Source organism: Giraffa tippelskirchi, chromosome 12 (genome assembly GCF_054371585.1).
Source record: "Giraffa tippelskirchi isolate mGirTip1 chromosome 12, T2T-mGirTip1v1.2.pri, whole genome shotgun sequence".
Classification (NCBI taxonomy): Eukaryota; Metazoa; Chordata; class Mammalia; order Artiodactyla; family Giraffidae; genus Giraffa; species Giraffa tippelskirchi.
In genome coordinates, this window is record NC_137286.1 from 55,378,069 (window position 1) to 55,402,336 (window position 24,268).

Below are 24,268 nucleotides of genomic sequence, written 5' to 3' on the forward strand. Positions count from 1 at the left end.
TTCTTACATGCAAGAACAGATGGTATGATATTTTATCATAAAATGACTTTTCCTTTGCTTTACTATAAAAAAAATTCCAACCCCCAAAGACAGTATATTTTTCACAGACCTGTGGCCTGTTATAATATGAGCTTGTTTTAGCTCCCTGATCTAATTTGTGGTTGAGTATGGCTTTTTTTGTGTCTGCAGATGTACAAAACGAAAAAGCCCTTTTGCAAATGGAAATATCTTTTTCTGTTTGCACGATATATGTGTGTTTAAGAAGAGGGAAAAAAGAGTTTACCCACATTTGTAAGTGAGGTTCCAATTGTTCAGATAATGGGCTCCCTACTTTACTTGTCAGCACATTGTTCTTTCACTTAAAATTAATTATAGAACATTCTCGAATGTGTACTTTCTGCCTGTGTGTACACAGAGTGGACAGTTGAAGAAATTACTGGAATATTTCCAGAAGAAAAATACTTTATTTAAAACATACAATTGATTAAGGGAAAGTAGAGAATTTTGTTTGAATTATTAAGAGAACCGTATGCTGTTAATTTCCTTTTTGTGTGAGTGGAGTCATCTTTTAAATAATTCATATTTCCTTGTGACCAATTTTTCTTCTTTTGCTCATATGTACTTTGGAGATGATTATTGAAGCTGAACCTGTCACACCTTATCATGAAAATTTAAGAATATTCAATGAATTTCACAATATCCCAGTATTTTCATTCTCCCCTCTGTCTACAAGGTATGTTCTCTCTCAGCCTGTATCACATTCTATACCACCAAATCCATAGAGTTAAAGAAATTCAGTGTTTTTTTTTTTTTGGCCAGTGGGGTTGCTGTGTATGTGTGTGATTTTTGTTTTCCCTTTGAGAAATGGAGAATTTAGCTTTTGTTTCTGTTTCACATCTAGTTTCCTTAGAAGACTCTGGAAGCCGTTACCATATGAAATTCTGAACCAGGAAGGGGAGAAAGAAGGCAAATCAAGGTATCCATTTAGCATGAATCTCTTTACAATGTGTGCTAATTAGCAATTGTGGGTGGTCTTGGTAGAGAGACGAATAATTGAATGGGACAAAAGTCACAATTCCCAAAGTGCACTTGCTAATCCCTAGGCAGTGTCACAATAACAAGAACACACAGTGTTGTTCAGCTAAATTCCTCCGTACACCTACTCCTGAGGTGAGGAGGGCATTCAAGCTTTGCAATCCAGGTGCTGTCTGTCAAAAGCACCAAATTTAGTCCCAAGCAACTGAAGGAAACTGTGTCAGGCCCGTCTTGAAGCATCTTTCTGATTCACAGCCAAATGACAATGTTCCATGAAGGGTTTGCAATAAAGAGTAATATGTTGGGGAAATTAAATCATGAATTGGAGCTGTTAATTACACACACGTTGGTTTAAAGCCGAAGCAAATACTTCTATCTGCCCTTTGTTGCCCATTTTGCATGCCTGCCTGTTCTTCTACTGCTGCTCGGTCTGTTTCTCTCTAATCTACCGACCACTTCCACTACCCAATACTAAGCACTAACACAAATGTAAAATGTAAATTGTGGCCTAGATTGCTGCTACTGGGGTGTGGAGAGAGATGCCAGCTTCTGTAACAGCCTAGGTGTGCCTGGGATCAGCTTCTACGTCCTCACTGACTGACAGCCTCTTTTCTGGTCCATCTCGTTCCTCTTTGGTTTCCTATCCAAGTTCGCTCTTTGGCCAATCATGTGCATTTCACACACCTGTTTCCCTGTGTTTTCCTTGACACAGAAGAGAACACATCTACACTTGAGGCTTCCAAGCCAACTTACTTTACTTTGCATTGAAATTCCCTTCTTTGCTTTTTCTTCCTCATAAAGCCTGAAGTGTGATTTAGCCAACACTTCCCTCCAGCAATAATTATCTATCTAACCATGTCATCCGCCTATTGTTAAGGTGTGATTGATCATGATAATATACTAACCTAACTCCCATCCCTGCCCTCTAAGAGCTTGTTATCAAAGAAGTGGTTTACAAATTCTGGACTCTAAGGCTACCATCAAGTTAAAAAAGAGAGAACGATACAGGCCAAGGCACAGACATGCCAGCCCAGTGTCCCTGGAGGATGGTGAGCAGGTCATGCTGGTGAGTGATGAGGCAGAATATGGTGTTGCTTCTTGATCTTTTGGCTAAGATCAAGTGTGGGATGGGGGCTTCCCAGGTAGCACAGTGGTAAAGAATCCACCTGCCAATGTAGGAGATGCAAGTTCGATCCCTGGGTCTGGAGGATCCTCTGGAGGAGGAAACGGCAACCCACTCCGGTATTCTTGCCTGGGAAACCCCATGAACAGAGGAGACTAGTGGGCTACAGTCCCCAGGGTTACAAAAGAGTCTGACACAACTGAGCACACAAGGTATAGCAGAAGAGGAGCTGAAAAGAAAGATGATGTTCCAATCATGACGGTGCTTAAGCATTAAGAATTTGGATTTCATCCAGTAAGCAGCAGGAGGAAATAGGTAGACATTTTTATCCAGAGACAGTACTCACTTCATTTTTCAGAAGGAAAAAAAAAAAGTTCTGATGGTGGCTGCAGAAAATTAACTGGGGAAGGGAAAAGTCAGTGAGAGAAAAACTGTTGCCATCATTAGGACAAGAGATGCTGTGACCTAGTTTGAGGCAGTGGGAGTGGTGAATGGAGACAAGGGTGTGCCTGGGAGCATTGCTGAGACAATGTGATGGAATGGTACTTAGTGTCCTATTGATGTGATGGGTGAGAGAGAAGGGTTTATAGTGGATAGATAATGACTTCCTTAACTAAAAGAGGGCGGGGGGAAAAAGAACAGATGTTGCTCAGTAGTATCCAAATTTTCAGTTACAATGAATCTGAGGCACTTAGGGGCCCCCAAGACAAGATGCCTGTAGATCAGCCATGCCCAACCTTTTTGCCACCAGGAATTGGTTTCATGGAAAACAGTTTTTTCACAGATAGGGCTGGGGGTATGGTTTTGGGATGATTCTAACTCATTACATTTATTGAGCACTGTATTTCTATTATTATTACATTGTAATATACAATGAAATAACTATACCACTTGCCCTTCACTGATAGACTTTTGATATGAGCCTGCAAGCAATTGATTTATTATAGTCTCTGTGCCATCAATCCTCTCTGCTATTGATAATCTGGACTTGCAGCCCCTCCCCAGGGTGAGCATCATTGCCTCGGTTCCCCCTCAGATCCGCAGGCATTGGATTCTCATTAGGAATGGAGCAACCTAGATCCTTCGCCCATGCAACTCATAGTCGAGTTCTAGCTCCCAGGAGAATCTAGTCCTGCTTCTCATCTGACCAGAAGGGACGCTTAGGTGGTAATGGCAACAATAGGGAGTGGCTATGAATATGAGTAAGCGGCTCCGCCACGTGACTCACCTCCTGTTACGGGACCCTGTATTGGTCTGTGGCCCCGGGGGTTGGGGTTCCCTGCTTCAGATAGTTAAAAACACAGCCGGGTTTGGAAGAGTCAGAGCTGAAGAAAGACACAGATTATCATCAAAGCCACAAGAGTTCTTAGAATTGCCTACAATGAGAGTGGAATGTGAGCAGAACTGAAAACAGAACCATCAAAACTACCAGCATTTAAGAAGGAGGCAGTGAGGGGAAAGCCAGTGATTGAGAAGAAATTAATGGAAGAGAAAATCAGGGTAGGACTTTGGAGTCAGTACATGCAAACTTATATGTATCAACAGAATGGATAAATAACAAGGTCCTCCTGTGCTGTACAGGGAACTACTTTCAATTTCCTGGGATAAACCATAATGGAAAGGAGTATGAAAAAGAATATATATATATATATATATATATACACACATGCACATATATATATGTATTTGTACATGTAACTGAGTCACTTTGCTGCACAGCAGAAATTATCACAACGTTGTGAATTAACTATATTTCAATTTAAAAATAGATTAAAAAATAAAATAAAGTCCATTATCAAAGAAAAGTCAGGTCAGAGTTCTTGCTATAACATCCAAAGAGTGAGCTGCCAGCTGAGGGGCTGGAGTGCAGGCTACAATGGAGTGTGTAGACTCCACTGCTAGGTGTCAAAGTGGGCATCGCCTGATCTGAAAGTTTTTCCTCCCTGAAAACTGTTACAACCCCAAACAGGCTTTGGGAGTCAGTATCTAAAAGTTTCATTTGAGTTGGGAATGTTGGTTTTGAAACAAGCAAAATAGAATGGGGATTTTCCAGATTATTCACATTATTCAGTCCTTAAGAATGCACTCAGCAGTGAATTAAAGCAAAAGTGTTCTCAGCTTAACGAATAGAATAGTATTCATTTTTGTGTTTCATTTAACAAGCATCAAGCTGATCTAAGTTGATTTGCTTGTGTGTGTGATTTTGTTTTTTCCTTACTGATTTCTATTTTCACTTTTATTTGTTATTAGCTTGGGAATTCTGGGGACTATTTACTGTGATGGATGAACAATCAGAAAATCATTACTTAAGTCTGTACTAGGGAGAAATACTGTGTTACATCTATGGTGGATACTTCTGTTCTCAAACTAATGCTTTATTTATTTAGCTGTTCATTTTGGAAACATGAAAAGCATGTTTTAAACTCCCCAAATTAGCCTTGGGAACAGATGAATAAATATGAAAACAATTTATCCCTTTAATAGCCTAATAAAATATGTTTTCATTATGCTAACTGACCCTGATAAATTCAATAGCCATCAGTTAAATATATCCATCATCCTGGGGAAGTATATCCAAATGTTTGTTCATTTTCTCATCCTCAGTGAGCCTTGGTCACATAATGATCACTAATTGTGACATCTATAATGTTATACATTTTTGGCTTTCAGTTTTAAAAAAGAATTGGTAAGGTATTGCTTCACTTCAAAAAACAGAAAGCTTTGAAACCCTACTTAAAGCTATTTTCCAAATTTTGATTTAAGCTCATTGGGTTTCTCTCCGGTTCCTTTAGATTTTCTCAACAGCCACTTCTCTTTTACTGTTGCGGAGTTAACAGTATCACTTTGGCTTTCTAAGCAGGAAGCACCAGGCACTGACTTGCCTCTCACGTGGTAGGGATTAAAGTCGTGGATTCAGCTCCTCACTGTCCGTAGTGACAACCGCATTTTCTAAGGATGCCCAATGGATAGTATAAGACAGGGGACATCAGTTTTTATTCCTTACTCTGCATTTCAGGAGGATTAACACTCAGGATAAAGGAAGGAAAGAAACCTCTCTAGATGTGGGGTGACCTGAGTGCCTCAGGCTATCACTCAGACTGAAGTGAGGCCATCAGTCAGGACCCTGAGAACGGCGAGCTGAAAGGGAGCCTTCCCACAGCCAGACCAAGATGGCCACTCTAGGTCGGCCTCAGGGGCAGGCTTGGGGGAGCATCGTGGGTGACTCTCCCCATTGAACAGAAGTGTATGGGTACCTACACACGGCTAATATGCAACACAGGAGAAGTGCTTCAGCCATTTCTGGGTCTTCATGCAGTAGCGTGTCACGTGGTTTTCCCTTCCAACCCGCCCCACGCGGCATCGCAGCTCCAATCTCTAAAACCAGGACCGCGTGCTCCTGTTTGCACATCTGGCCTAGGCAAGCCTGGCTCCAATTTAAAAACCTACATGTTGGTCCAATTTCATTATTGGACAAGGAAATTCTGTTAACTGGTGGGCTTATTTGCATATCATTACCCAGAATGCCTACCCAGCTCACAGATGTTTTGCAGACCCGGAGTGAAGAGAGGGTAGGGGAAAGGTGATGCTTTGGAAACAGAGATGTGTGTGTATGTTACTCAAAACTCTTTTCCTTCTGTTTTCTATTAAGAAAGAAAATGTAATACAAATTTATGAAATTTTACCTGAGAGAAAAATTTTCACCTGACTTTCAGGAAATTTAAGTAAATGGAGACCAGAAAAACTAACCACCAGGTAATGCTCTATTTATGCAGATAAAAGGTCAAGTAATAAAAAATTTCCATACTTTATTTCAAACATTTTCCAAAGAACTTTCTACTTTCTTGGGCATCAAAACACTTTTTTTGTTGTTAAAGTGATGCTAAGTTGATAAAAGTGAAGGGCCTCTGTGGAACTAAATTTTTATAAAAGCCACAGCAAGGAAGGTTTTTAATTGGATAAGTGGCAGCCACATCATTCTTCTCTTCAAATCTGAGCTCGTTTAGTCACAATGTAAACTTCTGTATTGTTTTCTGAAAAATATCTAAAGGATTCTGAGCAACAGCTGGGAAACTAGGCTCTTGGTACAAAAAAAAAAAAGACTACTTGGACTGTCCACAGTTAAAGATTTCAGGGTTGGTTTTTCTGCTTACATTTTACATTTTTTTATGCTTTACATTTTATTTTACAAAAGGAAGAAATGCTTCATCCACAACAGAAAGACCAAAAAAGAAAAAATGAAATAAAATAATACTATAATTGCTTTGGGGACTGAAGTTAAAACGCAGGTGTTTTGAGGGGAACATAAACATTTTTTCCTAAATGAGGCGTTGAGGGCTGGGAGAAGGGCAGTAAAATTAGTGGAATTACTGCCTGATTTTAACCAGATGATTGCTGCAGTTGGACACCAGCGAGTTTTCATTAGGGACTCTAATTTACAAGCCATTCAACACATTCCAGTGGAACACAACAACTCCCCCAGGTCCTAAAGAATGCCAACTCTCCCACTTTATGGCAGAGATGCCGAACTGCAAGGCTTTTAAAGGCCAGCACGACGAGGGAATGGAGCTCAGTCGCTGTGACCTGGAGATGATCACATCTCATCGTGGTCTCCCAGAAGGAGACCATAGCAGGGAACCGACTCCGGACGTGCAGTTCAACTGCAGTTTGGGAACAGATGGGCCCTCCGTGGTGTGCTAGCAGCCGTGGTGTGTCAGGAGATGTCCATGTGATACTCCAGGAATGTTGTTTGTTTGCACAAACGAGTGATAGGTTCCCTTCTAATTTGCAACTAGAAAATGATGTCTAACCTTTTTCCCTTCGACAACTGGTATTGCTGCCAATGCAAGATAAACAATTTTTTAATGTTCCATGGTATGGAGTCAGGATTTCTGTGGCCTCCCTGTCATGTTCTGCACCTAGACAGTTTACATATTTTTATTGCGATTTGTCAGGGCTGGAAAGCAATGTGGCAAGGTCAGGAGTTCAAGTTCTGCTCAGCATCTCAAACCTGCTCTAACCTCAACAAGGTGAGAAATTGTATGAAATCATCCCAAATCAAGCCCATCTCTAAAAGAGGAGGCAGCAGTGTGTCTTCGCAAAGCCTCAAGAACTTTTTTATGTAATCCAGAAGACAGACAGAGCAGGTCTAGAGCAGTTGAGGTCTTGAATATCTTGGGATCAAAGCTTGGTGTCTTTAAAGCCTTAGAAGTAAAACTTGCAGAAATTAACACAGTGCTAATTGGAAGAGTTGGTCAGGATCAAGCCACTTAATCCTTTTACAGTCACAGAATCACTATAACTGTTGAAAGTAGCCTGAAGTTTGCAGGGCTGTGATTCACTCACTGAGCACTGGTTAGATTTGGCCATAATGTTAGGAATAGCTGGCAATTCATTTGTCAGGTCATATTTTCCATGTTTTACCATTAAAAAAAAAGTTCCTTAAAACTAAAAATAGAGCTACCATCAGTTCAGTTCAGTTCAGTCGCTCAGTCGTGTCTGACTCTCTGCGACCCCATGAATTGCAGCACGCCAGGCCTCTCTGTCCATCACCAACTCCCGGAGTCTACCCAAACCCATGTTCATCGAGTCGGTGATGCCATCCAACCATCTCATCTTCTGTCGTCCCCTTCTCCTCCCGCCCCCAATCCTACCCAGCATTAGGGTCTTTTCCAATGAGTCAACCCTTCGCATGAGGTGGCCAAAGTACTGGAGCTTCAGCTTCAACATCAGACCTTCCAATGAACACCCAGGATTGATCTCTTTTAGGATGGATTGATTGGATCTCCTTGCAGTCCAAGAAACTCTCAAGAGTCTTCTCCAACACCACAGTTCAAAAGCATCAATTCTGCGGCGCTCAGCTTTCTTCACCGTCCAACTCTCACGTCCATACATGACCACTGGAAAAACCATAGTCTTGACTAGACGGACTTTTGTTGGCAAAGTAATGTCTCTGCTTTTAAACATGCTATCTAGGTTGGCCATAACCTTCCTTCCAAGTAGTAAGCGTCTTTTAATTTCATGGCTGCAGTCACCATCAGCAGTGATTCTGGAGCCCAAAAAAGTAAAGTCTGACACTGTTTCCACTGTTTCCCCATCTATTTCCCATGGAGTGATGGGACCACATGCCATGATCTTAGTTTTCTGAACGTTGAGCTTTAAGCCAACTTTTTCACTCTCCTCCTTCACCTTCATCAAGAGGCTCTTTAGTTCTTCTTCACTTTCTGCCATAAGGGTGGTGTCATCCGCATATCTGAGGTTATTGATATTTCTCCCGGCAATCTTGATTCCAGCTTGTGTTTCTTCCAGCCCAACGTTTCTCATGATGTACTCTGCATATAAGTTAAATAAGCAGGGTGACAATATACAGCCTTGACGTACTCCTTTTCCTATTTGGAACCAGTCTGTTGTTCCATGTCCAGTTCTAACTGTTGCTTCTTGACCTGCATACAGGTTTCTCAAGAGACAGGTCAGATGGTCTGGTATTCCCATCTCTTTCAGAATTTTCCACAGTTTATTGTGATCCACACAGTCAAAGGCTTTGGCATAGTCAATAAAGCAGAAATAGATGTTTTTCTGGAACTCTCTTGCTTTTTCGATGATCCAGTGGATATTGGCAATTTGATCTCTGGTTCCTCTACCTTTTCTAAAACCAGCTTGAACATCTGGAAGTTCATGGTTCACGTATTGCTGAAGCCTGGCTTGGAGAATTTTGAGCATTACTTTACTAGCATGTGAGATGAGCGCAATTGTGCGGTAGTTTGAGCATTCTTTGGCATTGCCTTTCTTTGGGATTGGAACGAAGACTGACCTCTTCCAGTCCTGTGGCCACTGCTGAGTTTTCCAAATTTGCTGGCATATCGAGTGCAGCACTTTCACAGCATCATGTTTCAGGATTTGAAATAGCTCAACTGGAATTCCATCACCTCCACTAGCTTTGTTCGTAGTGATGCTTTCTAAGGCCCACTTGACTTCACATTCCAGGATGTCTGGCTCTAGGTGAGTGATCACACCATCGTGATTATCTGTGTTGTGAAGATCTTTTTTGTACAGTTCTTCTGTGTATTCTTGCCACCTCTTCTTAATATCTTCTGCTTCTGTTAGGTCCATACCATTTCTGTCCTTTATCGAGCCTATCTTTGCATGAAATGTTCCTTTGGTATCTCTAATTTTCTTGAAGAGGTCTCTAGTCTTTCCCAATCTGTTGTTTTCCTCTATTTGTTTGCACTGATCGCTGAGGAAGGCTTTCTTATCTCTCCTTGCTATTCTTTGGAACTCTGCATTCAGATGAGAATATATTTCCTTTTCTCCTTTGCTTTTCGCTTCTCTTCTCTTCCCAGCTATCTGTAAGGCCTCCTCAGACAGCCATTTTGCTTTTTTGCATTTCTTTTCCATGGGGATTTTCTTGATCCCTGTCTCCTGTACAATGTCACGAACCTCTGTCCATAGTTCATCAGGCATTCTGTCTATCAGGTCTAGTCCCTTAAATCTATTTGTCACTTCCACTGTATACTCATAAGGGATTTGATCTAGGTCATACCTGAATGGTCTAGTGGTTTTCCCTACCTTGTTCAATTTAAGTCTGAATTTGGCAATAAGCAGTTCATGATCTGAGCCACAGTCTGCTCCCGGTCTTGTTTTTGCTGACTGTATAGAGCTTATCCATCTTTGGCTGCAAAGAATATAATCAATCTGATTTTGGTGTTGACCATCTGGTGATGTCCACGTGTAGAGTCTTCTCTTGTGTTGTTGGAATAGGGTGTTTGCTATTACCAGTGCGTTCTCGTGGCAAAACTCTATTAGCCTTTGCCCTGCTTCATTCTGTACTCCAAGGCCAAACCTGCCTGTTACGCCAGGTGTTTCTTGACTTCCTACTTTTGCATTCCAGTCCCCTATAATGAAAAGGACATCTTTTTTGGGTGTTAGTTCTAGAAGGTCTTGTAGGTCTTCATAGAATCGTTCAACTTCAGCTTCTTCGGCGTTACTGGTCGGGGCATAGACTTGGATTACCGTGATATTGAATGGTTTGCCTTGGAAGCGAACAGAGATCATTCTGTCGTTTTTGAGATTGCATCCAAGTACTGCATTTCGGACTCTTTTGTTGACCATGATGGCTACTCCATTTCTTCTAAGGGATTCTTGCCCACAATAGTAGATATAATGGTCATCTGAGTTAAATTCACCCATTCCAGTCCATCTTAGTTCGCTGATTCCTAGAATGTCAACGGTCACTCTTGCTATCTCCTGTTTGACCACTTCCAGTTTGCCTTGATTCATGGACCTAACATTCCAGGTTCCTATGCAATATTGCTCTTTACAGCATCGGACTTTGCGTCTATCACCAGTCACATCCACAGTTGGCTATCGTTTTTGCTTTGGCTCCATCCCATCATTCTTTCTGGAGTTATTTCTCCACTGATCTCCATTAGCGTATTGGGCACCTACTGACCTGGGGAGTTCATCTTTCAGTGTCCTATCCTTTTGCCTTTTCATACTGTTCATGGGGTTCTCAAGGCAAGAATACTGAAGTGGTTTGCCATGCTCTTCTCCAGTGGACCACAATATGTCAGACCTCTCCACCATGACCCATCCATCTTGGGTGGCCCCACACGGCATGGGGATATTCATTGAGATAGACAAGGCTGTGGTCCGTGTATGTATAGAGCTACCATACAATCCAACAATTCCACTCTTGGACACATATCCAGAGAAAAACTTGACTCGAAAGTATACATGCACCCCAATATTCATTGCAGCACAGTATACAATAGCCAGGACATGGAAATAACCTAACTGTCCATCGACAGATGAATCGGTAAAAAGATGTGGTACATATATACAATGGAATACTACTCAGACATAAAAAAGAATGAAATAATTCCATTGGCAGCAAGATGGATGGACCTAGAGATTACCACACTAAGTGAAGTGAGTCAGACAAAGACAAATACCATATGATGTTACTTATATATGGAATCTTAAAAAAAAATAACAAAAAAGAATAATACAAATGAGATTATCTATAAAACAGAAGCAGATTCACAGACTTAGAGAACAATATTATGGTTAAGGGGCAGGGAAGAGGGATAGATTAGAAGTTTGAGATTGACAAGTACACACTGCTATATTTAAAATAGATAACCAACAAGGACCTACTGTATGGTACAGGAAACTTTGCTCAATATTCTGTAATAACCTAAGTGAGAAAAAATTTGAAAAAGAATAGAAAAAATAAAATAACTCAGGAACGCATCTATCAGTCCTTCAATGTCCTGCAAATATCCAAGTGTGTCCTGATTAGCCCTATTTGATCTTTCCCTTTTATCTGTTTGCTTCTGCTGGGAGAGATTGATAAAAACCATGATCTAGAGAATCTTAATGCTTGTGTTTGTTTATAGTTTAGCTACATGTGATTCTATACTGCGGCTGAAAATTAAAGATTATTCTGCACACTAGTCAAGTACTTCTTTGGTAATTGGCCAAAAACAATCAGTGTTAAACAACCAGTTGAGAGTCTCTTCTGGGGTCACAAAACCTCAGAGCCTCATTTTCTGAAACTTGGATTTCAAGAGCTGGTATTAAAGAAATAAATATTTAATAAGTAGATAGGCCATTGAGGGTACAGAATCACTTTCTATAAATCCATGACTGAGAATTATTTGTTTTATTTCATATTATATTAGGGGGGAAAGATAGTTAATAGTTTTTCATTATTTGGTTTCTCCAATTCTATGCTAACATCTAAGTATTTGTTTCCAATCACAGAAGATTAATCTTCTACACATTTGTGAAAATATGACTGCTAACTTGTCAAAGAATCAGGCCATTGTGATTTTCATACTTGCCTGTTAAATTGTTCAGGACTTTTAGTGAGAAGAATTCTAGATAGTGAATTTTGAGGTTATCATTACCTACTACATGACGTGAAAAATACCATTATCTTGAGAAAAATCATCAGATGTCCACTTCACTTCATGCTTATTGAATGGTCTGGCCACTGGAAGTCCCTTTTAGGCACCAAAAGATGTCCCAGAATATTCTGTGGAATACTTTTTGATTATTCATATTTTTGGAAATATCTTTAAAATATTTTCCAAGGCTTTATTCATGCTGAACTTGATTACTTTTTCTGATATTTTATCTAGCTGCAATTTAAACCCAAATTGTTCATTACAAAAAAAAAAATTCAAGAGCTCTATAGTAATTATTTTTTATTTTTCTCTTTGTCATTTCAACAAGCATACTTTTAATTAGGTGACTTGGCTGTTAGGAAATTTGTATTTTTACATTTGAACATATCTATGTCAATAGTTGTCCAGGTAGTCTCAGGTTTTTGAAAGTAGGGGTATGTAGGGCAGCAGGAGGGGGAAATTAGGACAGTGAAGAACACTTGAAAGGAAAAAATAACAGTATTTCTCTTTTATGTTCCTTTTTAAAGTGACTTTATACAGAATTTAACTTTTAAAAAAAGACAGAAACACTAAGAAGAAGATAAAAATAATTTGTAATCCCACAACCCAGAGAACTGCCATTTTGCCATATATCTTTCTAGATTTTAGAACTATTGCTCTCATTACATTTGTGCTGCTTCATAACTTTTGTTTTTTTTAAAAAAATTAATAGTATATTAAAGACACTTTATCATGGAATACTTTTCTGAACCAAGATTTCTGATACCTATAAAGGTATTCCAATATATGTATTAATTCTACCCTACTATTTGGGTTTTGGACATTCACTATTATAAATAATACCACGTAAATGAAAAATACATTGTGGTGGATATTTTATGTTTACTCTTTGCTTATAATTCTGATTATTTCCTTGGGGAAATTTCAAATATAAAAACTTGAATTTTTAGGTAAAGCATATGCACTTACCTAGGGCTTTTGATTTATATTAACAAATTATCCTCCAGAAATTCTACTACACCAATTTTCACACTCATCAGCAGTGTTGGGGAGAGTATTTTGGCCCACAGAGGGTTTTGTTTGTTTGTTTGTTTAATCCGTATGTTTAGTAAGAAATCTATGAAAGCTTCTGAAATGCATTTTCAACAGGATAGACTATCAGTTCTGCTTCATCAGTTGCTGTTTACTGCATGCTTACCCTTTGGTAGATTTTGTGTTGTCCATTTGCTTCACATCCTCATCTAATGTGATGCTTACAAGACTCCTGAGATGTAGGCTAGGTCCTCATCCTCCTGCGTTCAGATGTGAGAGTGGGAACAGCCTGCTAGTCACAGGCCTGTTGTTGTCATTTAGTCACTAAGTCATGTCTGACTCTTTTGTGACCCCGTGGACTGTAGCCCTTTGCCCATGGGATGTCCCAGACAAGAATACTGGCATGGGTAGCCATTTCCTTCTCTAGGGAATCTTTCCAAACCAGGGGTAGAACCCGAGTCTCCTACTTGGCAGGCAGATTCTTTACCATTGAGCCACCTGAGAAGCCCAGTCACAAGCCTACCAGGTATCAAAGCCTGGCCTCCAGCTGTGATCTGTTTTATTTCAAACTCCAGGCCCTGAACTAGTACTAAACTGCCTGCTGATGTCTTGTACTCAAAACTGCCTATTAACCAAAGGCCAAATATTTCTCTCTGTCACACTCTGTGGCTTTGTCACTGACTGGTTGCTAACCCAGGATAGGGATGCTCTCCCTCGAAATGAATGTCGAAAGGCTGATCGACTCCATCTCTAGATTCATGTTTTCACACCTTTTCAACTTTTGCTTCAGCCAGGGGGACGGGCTGCATCTGAGCTCTGTTCACACTTCCTTCAGAGGGCCTGCTGAGCACATCCTACTACAGGAACAACAAATACACTGAAGAGGCTTCTGCCAACAACGCTCTCTGAGCTGCTGAAAGAAAAACACATCACCGAAGGCAGAGGAATGTTTAGCCTGAACTCAAAGATGGAACTTTTTCTTCTCCTATTTTCAAGTTGTTAGCCCTGTGATATTTAAACTTTACCCAAATGTATGTGCAGCCAGATGGACTATGAGATTATTGGGATTTGATCAGATAAACCACAAACCTGAATGAGCTCATGTTATTCCAGATGCATTATCTCCTAATCTTCAGGAAGAGGCCCATTCGGTGTGAAGGGGCTTGGAGAGACCGTCCCTGATAAAACAGGAATAGCCGTGTCTAATCCCCACTCTGCCTGGGAAGGAAAACGTTCACCTACCTCCCATGTCAGGGCAAGAAGCAGAATTCCTCTCAAATTCTTTAAACACTGCAAAGCAAAGATGGATAGTCATCCCTAAATATGATTCATTCTGGAATTACTAAAAATGGATTCATTGTACCAGAAGGAAAATGATAAACAATTTTAAATTCCAAAGACAAGGAAATGTTTTTGGTTTGATAACCCCAAAGAGTAGGGCTTCTGACAAGAGCTGGGGGAACATACATGTAATAATTAAATCTAATCAGTTTAATCATTGGAATAATCAGGTATTTAAGAAAATAAACGCAGTAATCAATTATGAAAATGATTTGCCGTTTAAAATAGAATGTAATATGTGTGCAGATAGTTTTCAAACAGCCAAGATTCAGTGATCTACTTTCTGAATAATTTTTACCATGGCTTCATTGCAGACTTTTCATTTATAAAGGAAAGGTGAGTATTTATTCATTCAATGAGAACTTACCAAAAGCCAGCATTTTCAATTCATCATTCCTATACTCATGGTTCTTGTAATTGTGTGGATTGTAACTTTACTGACATGTTTTATGGAAACAATTAACTTTTGATAAATGCTCTGGGTTATTTAAGTCTAAGAGAAATGGTCAGTGGATCTCTTCTGAGAAAGCATTGTCTGTCTAGTGGATAGATCTTTATACCAATCTGCCAACATGTCTCACAGTTTCTCCAATTTCAGTGTTCTCATCTTTAAAATAATGAGGAGACAGAAGGTGGGACTAGCTGATCTCCAAGTACCCTTCCAGTTCTTACAAAACATGATTTTAAGTATTTATTGAGCAATCACCTTGTATAAGATGCTAACATGTATATAGTTCAGTTCTGTCCTAATTTTAAGAGTAAAGCAAGATGAAACCATGAGATACTAAATGTTCCATGACAAATTTTTAAAGGTTCTCCAAAGCAGATAGCCCTTTGGTTATTCCTAGAGCAGTCAAGTCTTCCTGAAGCTCATAGAAGAAGCAAGTTGCATTCTTCTACTGCTGCCTCTGCTGCTGCTTAATCGCTTCAGTCGTGTCCGACTCTGTGCGACCCCATAGACGGCAGCCCACCAGGCTCCTCCATCCATGGGATTTTCCAGGCAAGAGTACTGGAGTGGCGTGCCATTGCTTTCTTCGCGCATTCTTCTAAACCAACCCAATTTTGATGATTATCCTAACCTAATATAATCTGTTTTTATTTCTCAGTTTTCCATTTGTGAACCATTTCTCTGTGGGTATAATCACTATATTTTGTCGGCGATTCACTCTTCCATTATTACTGTTTTTAAGGTGTTATATTAACCCCATTTGGGGTGCATGAAGATGTGTATTTGGCACATTGCTGAGTTCAGATTGATTGGATTTGATTGTGGTCTGAAAGGCCCATTCCTTTATTCAACAAGGATGTATTGAAGTCTTGCCATCCCATCACCACAACCCACACACTGGATAGTCAATTAGATTTATTAAACTTCTCAGGGCATAAAATAGATACATATTAGTTGAGCTGGTGACTACCAGTCTAAACTAGCTTGACCTGGCACTTCCCTGGTGGTCCAGTGGTTAAGACTTCACCCTCCACTGCAGGGGATGTGAGTTCAATCCTTGGTTGAGCAGCTAGGATCCCACGTGCCTTGTAGCCAAAAAACCAAAAAATAAACACAAATTTAAAAAATAAGTAGAAGCAATACTGTAACAAATTCAATAAAGACTTTTAAAAATGGTCCACATCAAAAAAATCTTTAAAAAAATTTAAAGAATAAAAAATAAACTAGCTTGACCCAATTCAAATCTTCCATCAGATTTTTAGTGTTCTGTTCAACTGCTTCATTTTCCACTACAGTTTTTTTTTCATTCATTCTTTTTTGCACTTTCTTTCATTTTTCTTTAAATTTTTCTAATAACAAAGGATTTTTTGTCAGCTATTAGATATATGTAATAATACATTGCACTTATCACATTGTTCTGTTATTCAGAACCCTTCAACCACTTTAAATCAAGGTGCAAATATTGCAGCTTGGGGTTCAAGACTTTTCCTAATCTAAGGCAATTCAAATTTCCAATCATATTTCTAAATGATTTCTTTCTGTTCAGCCATATATCCCTTATTTTCTCCTTAATATATTGTGTAGGGTCCCACCTCCATAACAATAGTTCCCTCACCAGCTTCCTTCTCTATGCCGTTCTTTTAGACTTGCCAGACTTTCAGGCTGAAATTGCAAAGCTGATCACCTAAGTATATAAGTGACTGACCTGTCTTCAGTATTCTCACAAGATTTTTTGTTTTGTCCATAGGATTCTAAGTCAACTGTTTTCTTATATTTTCACCTTTTTATATGTTTTCTGATCTCATCCAACCCAAGATGATACATCTAGTAATTGGCCAAGCTAGTATGCAAATATTCATCAGCCTGGTTGCAAACCCCCTGCTCTTTCCACTTATCATTAGGAGAAAATATGAAAGAAGAATTACCAGAATTTAAAGACTAATTTTAATTGGAAGACAGAGAGAAATGAATACTATCAACAGAAATAAAGAAGACTTTTTATGGGTTTTAAAGACTCTTTATAAGAGCCGACTCATTGGAAGAGACCCTGATGCTGGGAAAGATTGAAGGCGGGAGGAGAAGGGGACGACAGAGGATGAGATGGGTGGATGGCATCACCGACTCAATGGACATGAGTTTGAGCAAACTCTGGGAGATGGTGCAGGACAAGGAAGCCTGGTGTGCTGCAGTCCATGGGGTCGCAAAGAGCCAGACACAACTGAGCAACTGAACAACAACAACAGCTCATTCGTAGAACTGATATCTATGACAGAAGAAGTCACAAGCTGACATATCCAATAGGAATATAGAAATTTGTGATCACAGCTCAAAAATGATCATAGATGATCAGCTACAGGCCTAATTATGTAGGTTATGAAGTTATAATAGTAAGAATCATGGGATTTTAATTTTAAAACTGATCTTAGAAAATAGCTATCCAGCTCCTTTATATTCTAGGTGATATCTCAATATGAGGCCAATGTGAAGGAAAAATACATCATTAAGAAAAAAGGAAGAGCAAAGGACTGTGCTTTCAACAGAAATCCATAATTTGAGAGCATATGGAAGAAAAGAAACTAGGAGAAGAAAAAAGAAATAGAAAACCAAGATAGCTTGGAGTCATGGCAACTGCAACAATCTCTGATATTAATATAGATTGTATCACCTCATCCTATTTTCAGACCCCAAGGATCTTGCATCTACAGGTCAATATAATCACCACTGTGAGAGCATTTCAGGTATTAGAAGCCTCATGCACGAGGTATTTTTGGCACTCATTAATGAGGATTCCTCCAACAATTTTTTAAGAGCCAAGAGTGCTTTTATAAAAAAAATTAATTTATTGAAATATTAGCCTAAATATAGATAAAATGTATAGACTATAAAGATCCTGAGGTTACTAGAGTATTAGTCTAGTATAAGATTAAATCAAATGAAAGCTTATCCCAGATTGAATATTTCAGTGCTATTTTCAATATTTACTGCCTTTTAAGAAAAGTTCTAGTATACTTTCAGCCATGAAAGTCTTATTATTGCTCTTCCCTGCATCAAAAGCATCTGGGAATATGTACACTTTTGTCCTGCCCCAATAATTTTCCCAACAGTTGACCCTAGAGCTTTTTTCTTTTTGGTATTTGGAAATCTGGAAATACATTTCTTGACAATTTCTATTGATAGTCAATGGCTCTGGTCGCTTTCTCAGACATTAAGTTGTTAACTGGATGTTTATCCACATATCTTTATCTGAGACAGCCTTCTTCAAGACCCATGGCAAACTAAAGAACATGTTACAGCAACAGCTCTGGTTGTCTACCTTGTATTCACTCTTTCTTTCTTACTAACAGAACCCAGGTTCCCCAGTAAAGAAACTGTATTTCTCAGCCTTCCTTGAAAATAGAGATAGCCATGGGACCAAGTTCTTGCCAATAAAATATTAACACAAATTGTTGAGTAGGGCTTGGTAGTAGGATCTAACTCAATACACCTTTGTCTATGTCACCCTTTCCAGTCTTCCTGACCATATGCAGATATGATGACTATAGATGTCATAAGTCATTCTGCAACCATGAGCTAACCAGATCTGTGCTAGAGATCTGGTGCCGAAAGGCAGATCCAGGTCCCTTTCCAGTTTCTAGAATCACTGTGTTGTGAAAGAAAAAAAATCAAGTTATTTAAATCACTGAGTTTTTGAGGTCTGTTATTTAAAGCCAAGTACAAATGCTAACTGATTCTAACAGATCCTAATATGTGTATGTCTGTGTGTGTCATCACATACGAATGTACATTCATGCCATGCTTTTATTCTAGATAGATAGAGAGATGGAGAATTATTGTCGTCAAAGTCTATTCTATCTCTCTAAATATCTTTTATATTTATCTGGAAAAAATGTAGGCCCTTTTATGAGGTCCTGTCCAAAGACCTGTAGTGTCACCCATTTATCTAACTAATCAATTTATGTGTGTGTGTGTTCTGTTCCTTCAGTTGTGTCCAACTCTTTGTGACCCCATGGACTGTAGCCCACAAGGCTCCTCTGTCCATGGGATTTTCCAGGCAAGAATACTGAAGTGGTTTGCCGTACCTTCTTCCAGCAGATCTTCCTGAGCCAGGGATTGGACCCGTGTCTCTTATGTCTCCTGCGCTGGCAGGTGGGTTCTTTACCAGTAGCGCCGCCTAGGAAACCCAATCAATGAATAGAAGCACTATAACCCAAAGGGACCTTGGAAAGTGAAAGTGAAAGTCGTTCAGTCCTGTCCGACTTTTTGCGACCCCATGGACTATACAGTCCATGAAATTCTCCAGGCCATAGCAGTTTTATTTTCTTGATGCTTCTAGGCAGCAGTTAACAAAATATGAGCTATTGATTCCTAGTTTTGTCTTGCTAAATGTTCCTCAAAACTTAAGTGGGTTCTCTAGATGTTGAGAGTCATGGTATATATTAAAAATCTTTAAGGGAATGTGCACCAGAGGAACTTGCTTAACTTTGCCTTTTCTCAAGTTATCTCAATATAAATACTTCTTTTTCCAATAAGCCCCAAACATCCCTTAGCACAAGCTGGCAGTAAACGGGGGGACGTGCTTAGACCGATTTGAATATCTGATAGGAAAACACACAGTGAGTGATTACTAAGCAATCGTGTTCTGAACGTGTCCTCGCAGATGCCAATGGTGTTTGTATTGTCAAAATCTACCTCTAGGAGCTTAAGGACAAGGAAAAGCCCATTGGTAGTGCTGATTCTTTATTCGATGTTCCTGTGGTCTCTAGCCTAAGTTTAACCTGTTTTGAGTCCCAACATCTAGCTGATGTCTTCAAAATACTACTAGTGTCTCCTTTGAAGAAGGTAAAGAAATGTTAATAATATGCACTTTGACTGGTCTTGTTTGCAAATTTCCTGTAAATATATGTAACTTGAGAGTGACTGAGCGACTCTCTGTCTTTCAGATGCCCTGCTTTGTACTTGAAGTGCTAGTTAACCTTAGCAAAGAAATTATTGTCAGCAATAAATATTTACTTTTCAAAAATATCCTGAGGAGACTTGAAACAATATGGGCAAATCTCTCTGGTACTGTTTTTTCATTTAGAGATGACAAAAAGTCTGGGGAAGAAGTGACAGTTTTAAAGGCTTTAAAAATATCTAATGCTTTAGGTTTGAAATTGGCAGCGAGCCAGGTCCTGTCTTAAAGGGACAGGCACTTTATTATACTTTCTAATTCTTTCAAAGTCTGTCTTTAGGATATATGAGCTGCCTCTAATATGACTACTCGATTCTCATCCTCTAGTGGTATACTCTGCTCTCAGCTCATAAATTGAAAACTGAGGATCTGTAAATCAGGGCAGACTATTTCAGAGAGCCATTGTGAATTTCCAGTCAAATCTTCCAGTTTATCTTAAATATTTCATCTTAATGTCACCTTAAGAAAAGTCTTTGATTCAAGTAAGTTACAACATCCAGTTCTAAACTGATTACACTTCTCTACTGACCTTCTGCTAGGAGACTGCTTGTTAGCATTAACGTCACTGCTGCTGACCTAGTATTGAACTAAAGGGAGGGAGTTTAAAAAAAAGTTATTTAATGATAAACAGGTAAAGAATAGTAACTCAAATGTGGACAGTCTACTAGCTACTCTATGGGAAGAAGGAACTGAAATGATCATTTCTGCCATTATTTGCTGTTTATACTTTTAATGCCATTTTGTTTTGAATACCCAGGGGAACAATCAAATTATTCTGGGGTCTGAGTTGAATGATTTGGGTTATACACTAAATCATCTACTCCTAATTAGTTGCCAAACATCTGTTGTAAAAATTAAGCTTATAATTTTCACTTTCCCAGTATATTCATAAGCATGTGAGCTTTTGCCAGCTGTGATTGCCCTTGAATGGCATCTGAAAAAAAAATTGTTTGCCTCATTTTTCCTTCTTTGGAACCCCACTGTTCAACAGGTTAAATGAAATTGAAGATATTTCCATGTCTGTTTGTTGATACAGGCATCAACATATTCCACCCTTACTCACCCATTAACAAGTTGGATGTTGAACTTTCTTGTCATTTGAGCTAGCATTTAATAACTTGTCAGTTGAAAGGGCTTTAAGTAAACATTTTCATGTAATATTTAATACAATTCAAGAGTACATGCCCTGAGGCCAAAGATGAATAGACAAAAGTAACAAGCCTTCCTCTTTAGTAAAAAATATATATATATATTTCTACACATCCTAATCCTTTAGTCCTTGAGACTTACAGGCAACAGCCTTAGATCCACAAGAATCCAAAAATAAATAAGGTGGTGATATACGTGATTCCACTTCCTGTACAAGAGCCTCTTAATTGTCCCTCCCCACGCTCTCTAGTTAGCTCCCACCCACAGAATCAACAAAGAAGCAAGAGCAAGGTTATTCGATTTTTTGCCAAAATAACTTGAGATTAACTTGATTTTGAAACTGAAAAACTTGTCAGGTATCCTGTTTTCCCAGAAAGCAAGAATTTCACTTGGGTCAAGGTTGGGGTGGTGGATTAACTAATGAATCCACACCAGCCCTGTGGATGGGAAGCCAGCTCGATAGTCTATATCAAGTCATAAAATTTCAAATGACTGAGGCAGGGGTGGTAACATTCACGTGTAAACTGGGCAGAGATGTGAACCTATTGAAGAGGAAAGACTAATGGCAAATTGGGACACTCACGCTTCTACCACTTAATGCCTTTAAATTTCCAATTTTGAAATAACTGTGTCAACCAAGTGAAGAGAACAGAAGACACCAGTATGAAACCCTGGTCTTGATGACAAATATGAGGCAGGGCAAGAACTATAAAATGCAACTTCCCTGTCCAAACAAGAGACAGAGTAGGTATTAAAGATGAGTTGCATAGAGAACGACATGGGCCATCATTTCATACAATGGATTCATTGTTTTTCTGTGCTATTAAGGAATTTCTTTATAGAATTCAAAAAGTAGAGCAAAGACTTGATTTAGATTTTTGTCTAGTTCAAAATTTGAGCTGCCTAATACAGTTGCTTTTGTAATTAAAAAAAAAAAATATGCCAATGACATCACCAGAGGATTTTCGAAAATAAACGGAAAATATATGAATCAGAAAGCATGACAATGGGATATCATTTGTTGTCATCCAGATGTCTAAATAATCTCTATAGTTTCATTGCATACTATTCATTATTAGCATCCCAATTTCATAGTGTTACAGTGTTTTTTTGGTTTGTTTTTTAGATTTTTTACTCCCCTAAAGGCCTTAGCCAAACTTCTTGTCCTTATTTTGGGCCAATTGCAAAAAACACCTCTTTCTTCTCTCTCTTAAATTTAAAAGAGTGAAGGCTGCACCTCATAACAGTTCAGTTGGCACAGCAGAAATATTACTCACTCCATCTATTGCCTGAGTTTCCACAATGATTTCTGCAGTCCTCTGAATTGCAGGGAAAATGTTTTTCAGAATTTTTCTGAGATATCAGGTAAGATTTCATTTTTATAGTAATGATGTTAAGTAGATGTGCATTCAAGAAAGCCAAGAGATTATTATGTAGATTCAACAAATTGTAAATTAGAAAAAAAAATGTGTTTCAAATCTAAATTGTAAATTTATTTCAACAAATGTTGAGAATTTCACTATTGATCTACAAACGCTCTTCCTATACTATAGGTAATTCTCAAAATTCAAAAATCTGATATGATAGTGACCTGTCTACTGAATCCACTCTTTCTTCCTCCATCACGTAGTCAAATGGCTTCTGCCTGAAGAAAGAATCCAGTGTCATCCTTATGCTCTTCCCTGCTGGCGAAGAACAAAGTTGACTTCAAAAGAAAATCATTGTCATGAGCCATTTCTAGTATGGAAGCCAAAGGGCATTTTTTTCAACAGTATTATTCCAAAGGGCTATTTTACATTAACAGGTCTTGGTGTCACACACTGTGGTTATAGAAAGGACAGAGTCAGCACCCCACAACAAAAGCCTCAAAGAAAAAGTCTTGAATCCAACCTCCAACTTATTGAGTTTGATAGACTGTGTTTGCGTAATTAAATACATTACAGATTAGATCTGTCAAAATGTATAATCCTTAATGAGAACAATGCAGGATGACAACATTGGAGCTATTAAGCTATTGGTCCTGGAAACTCCTACATTCATTACTCATTAAGCAAAAGGATGTATTCAGCAAACAAAAATGCTGGTCTTTCACACTAATGGTTGGCATACTGGTATTAATACTTCCTAGCATATATTATGGACAGTATTCAAAATTGTTTTCTCTTTTCCTCTTTCAAGTCCCTAGCTTCTGATTTCCCTCAATACTCTTCACATATAAAAAGGGGTGAAGATAAACCCAAAATATATGGTTTTTGTTTGGCTTTCTTCTTCACAGTTGCTGATCCCCTTTCCTATATTGGGTTGAATTGAAAATCATCCCACTCTCCCGCGTGTTGATTACACAGTTATCCCAGAGCCCAGGCCTTCCCGAAGAACACCGCAGCCTTCTTTATTTAGAAATGGCTTTAAAATCCCAAAACACCTATGTCAGTCCCACTCAAGGCCCTTCATTCCTTCATAAAAACACACTACATTATTAGTCCAATGTACCGTACCAACAACACATGAGCTGTAGCATGGAGGCACTGGCAGAGAACCCAGCAGAATCATTTTTATTAGGTTTTGTCTCAGCAGGAAGGAGCAGAGTGACCCCCAGATGCAAAACTAATGGGCAGCAAACAAAGAGGGTAAGACCGGGTTTTTCTTACAAATCAACAGGCTCTTGTTCCCTGGAATTGGTATCTGCCTCACATCCAAGTGACCAAAGTGTTATACCTGGCTGGGTTTAATTTGTTATTTATGTCAGCTTTGCATATTTGTAAGGTTCAAGGGTTTATTGCCCTGGCCTGACCTTGCCAAGTCAGAGTTAACATGTGGTTCTCTGGTAGCAGTTTCTTTCTAATAAACTTTACTTGAAAGAACATGTGTGATAGATTTTGCTCATGATTAAAAAGAACAGTTCTATGTTCATTGTTGCCCAATTTGGTTTTGAAGTTCTGTTGAAAGTCACCTCTGAACTTAAAAAAAAAAAGGAAAATATTGGATATTTAGAATATTCTCTTTTAAATTTTATGGCAGACGTTTATTGTACTTTCTGTTTTAGAATGTCACATTATTTGTGGCTGTTCTAAAAGATGCACGTGATCGCGTACAGCCAAGCTAAACAATAGGTTTCCAAATGGTTAATAACATTTGAAAAATAGCTTAATTTTGGTTGTGAGAATTACTGAAGTTCATTTAGCAATCTCTGGTTTAGAAAAATTGAAACATAGTTCAATTAATATGCAAGTAAATATTTTGTTCACCCAATAATAAGATATAAAAGAGCAGAACAAGAGAGG

At 38.8% G+C, this 24,268-nt stretch overlaps 2 long non-coding RNA genes across 2 annotated transcripts in view; one reads left to right on the plus strand and one right to left on the minus strand.

Moving 5' to 3' along the window:
* Positions 1–3,479, minus strand: part of LOC145530539 (uncharacterized) — a 48,901-nt gene extending 45,422 nt beyond the window's left edge. The window contains exon 1 of the long non-coding RNA XR_014071877.1: positions 3,387–3,479. This is a non-coding gene — a long non-coding RNA (uncharacterized LOC145530539). The remainder of the gene's footprint in view (positions 1–3,386) is intronic.
* An 85-nt stretch (positions 3,480–3,564) lies between these two features.
* LOC145528929 (uncharacterized) lies at positions 3,565–23,847 on the plus strand. Its single transcript, XR_014070797.1, has 5 exons — positions 3,565–3,658; positions 5,808–5,911; positions 18,870–19,033; positions 22,211–22,352; positions 22,618–23,847. It is a non-coding gene; the product is annotated as an uncharacterized LOC145528929 (long non-coding RNA).
* Positions 23,848–24,268: the final 421 nt, after the last annotated feature.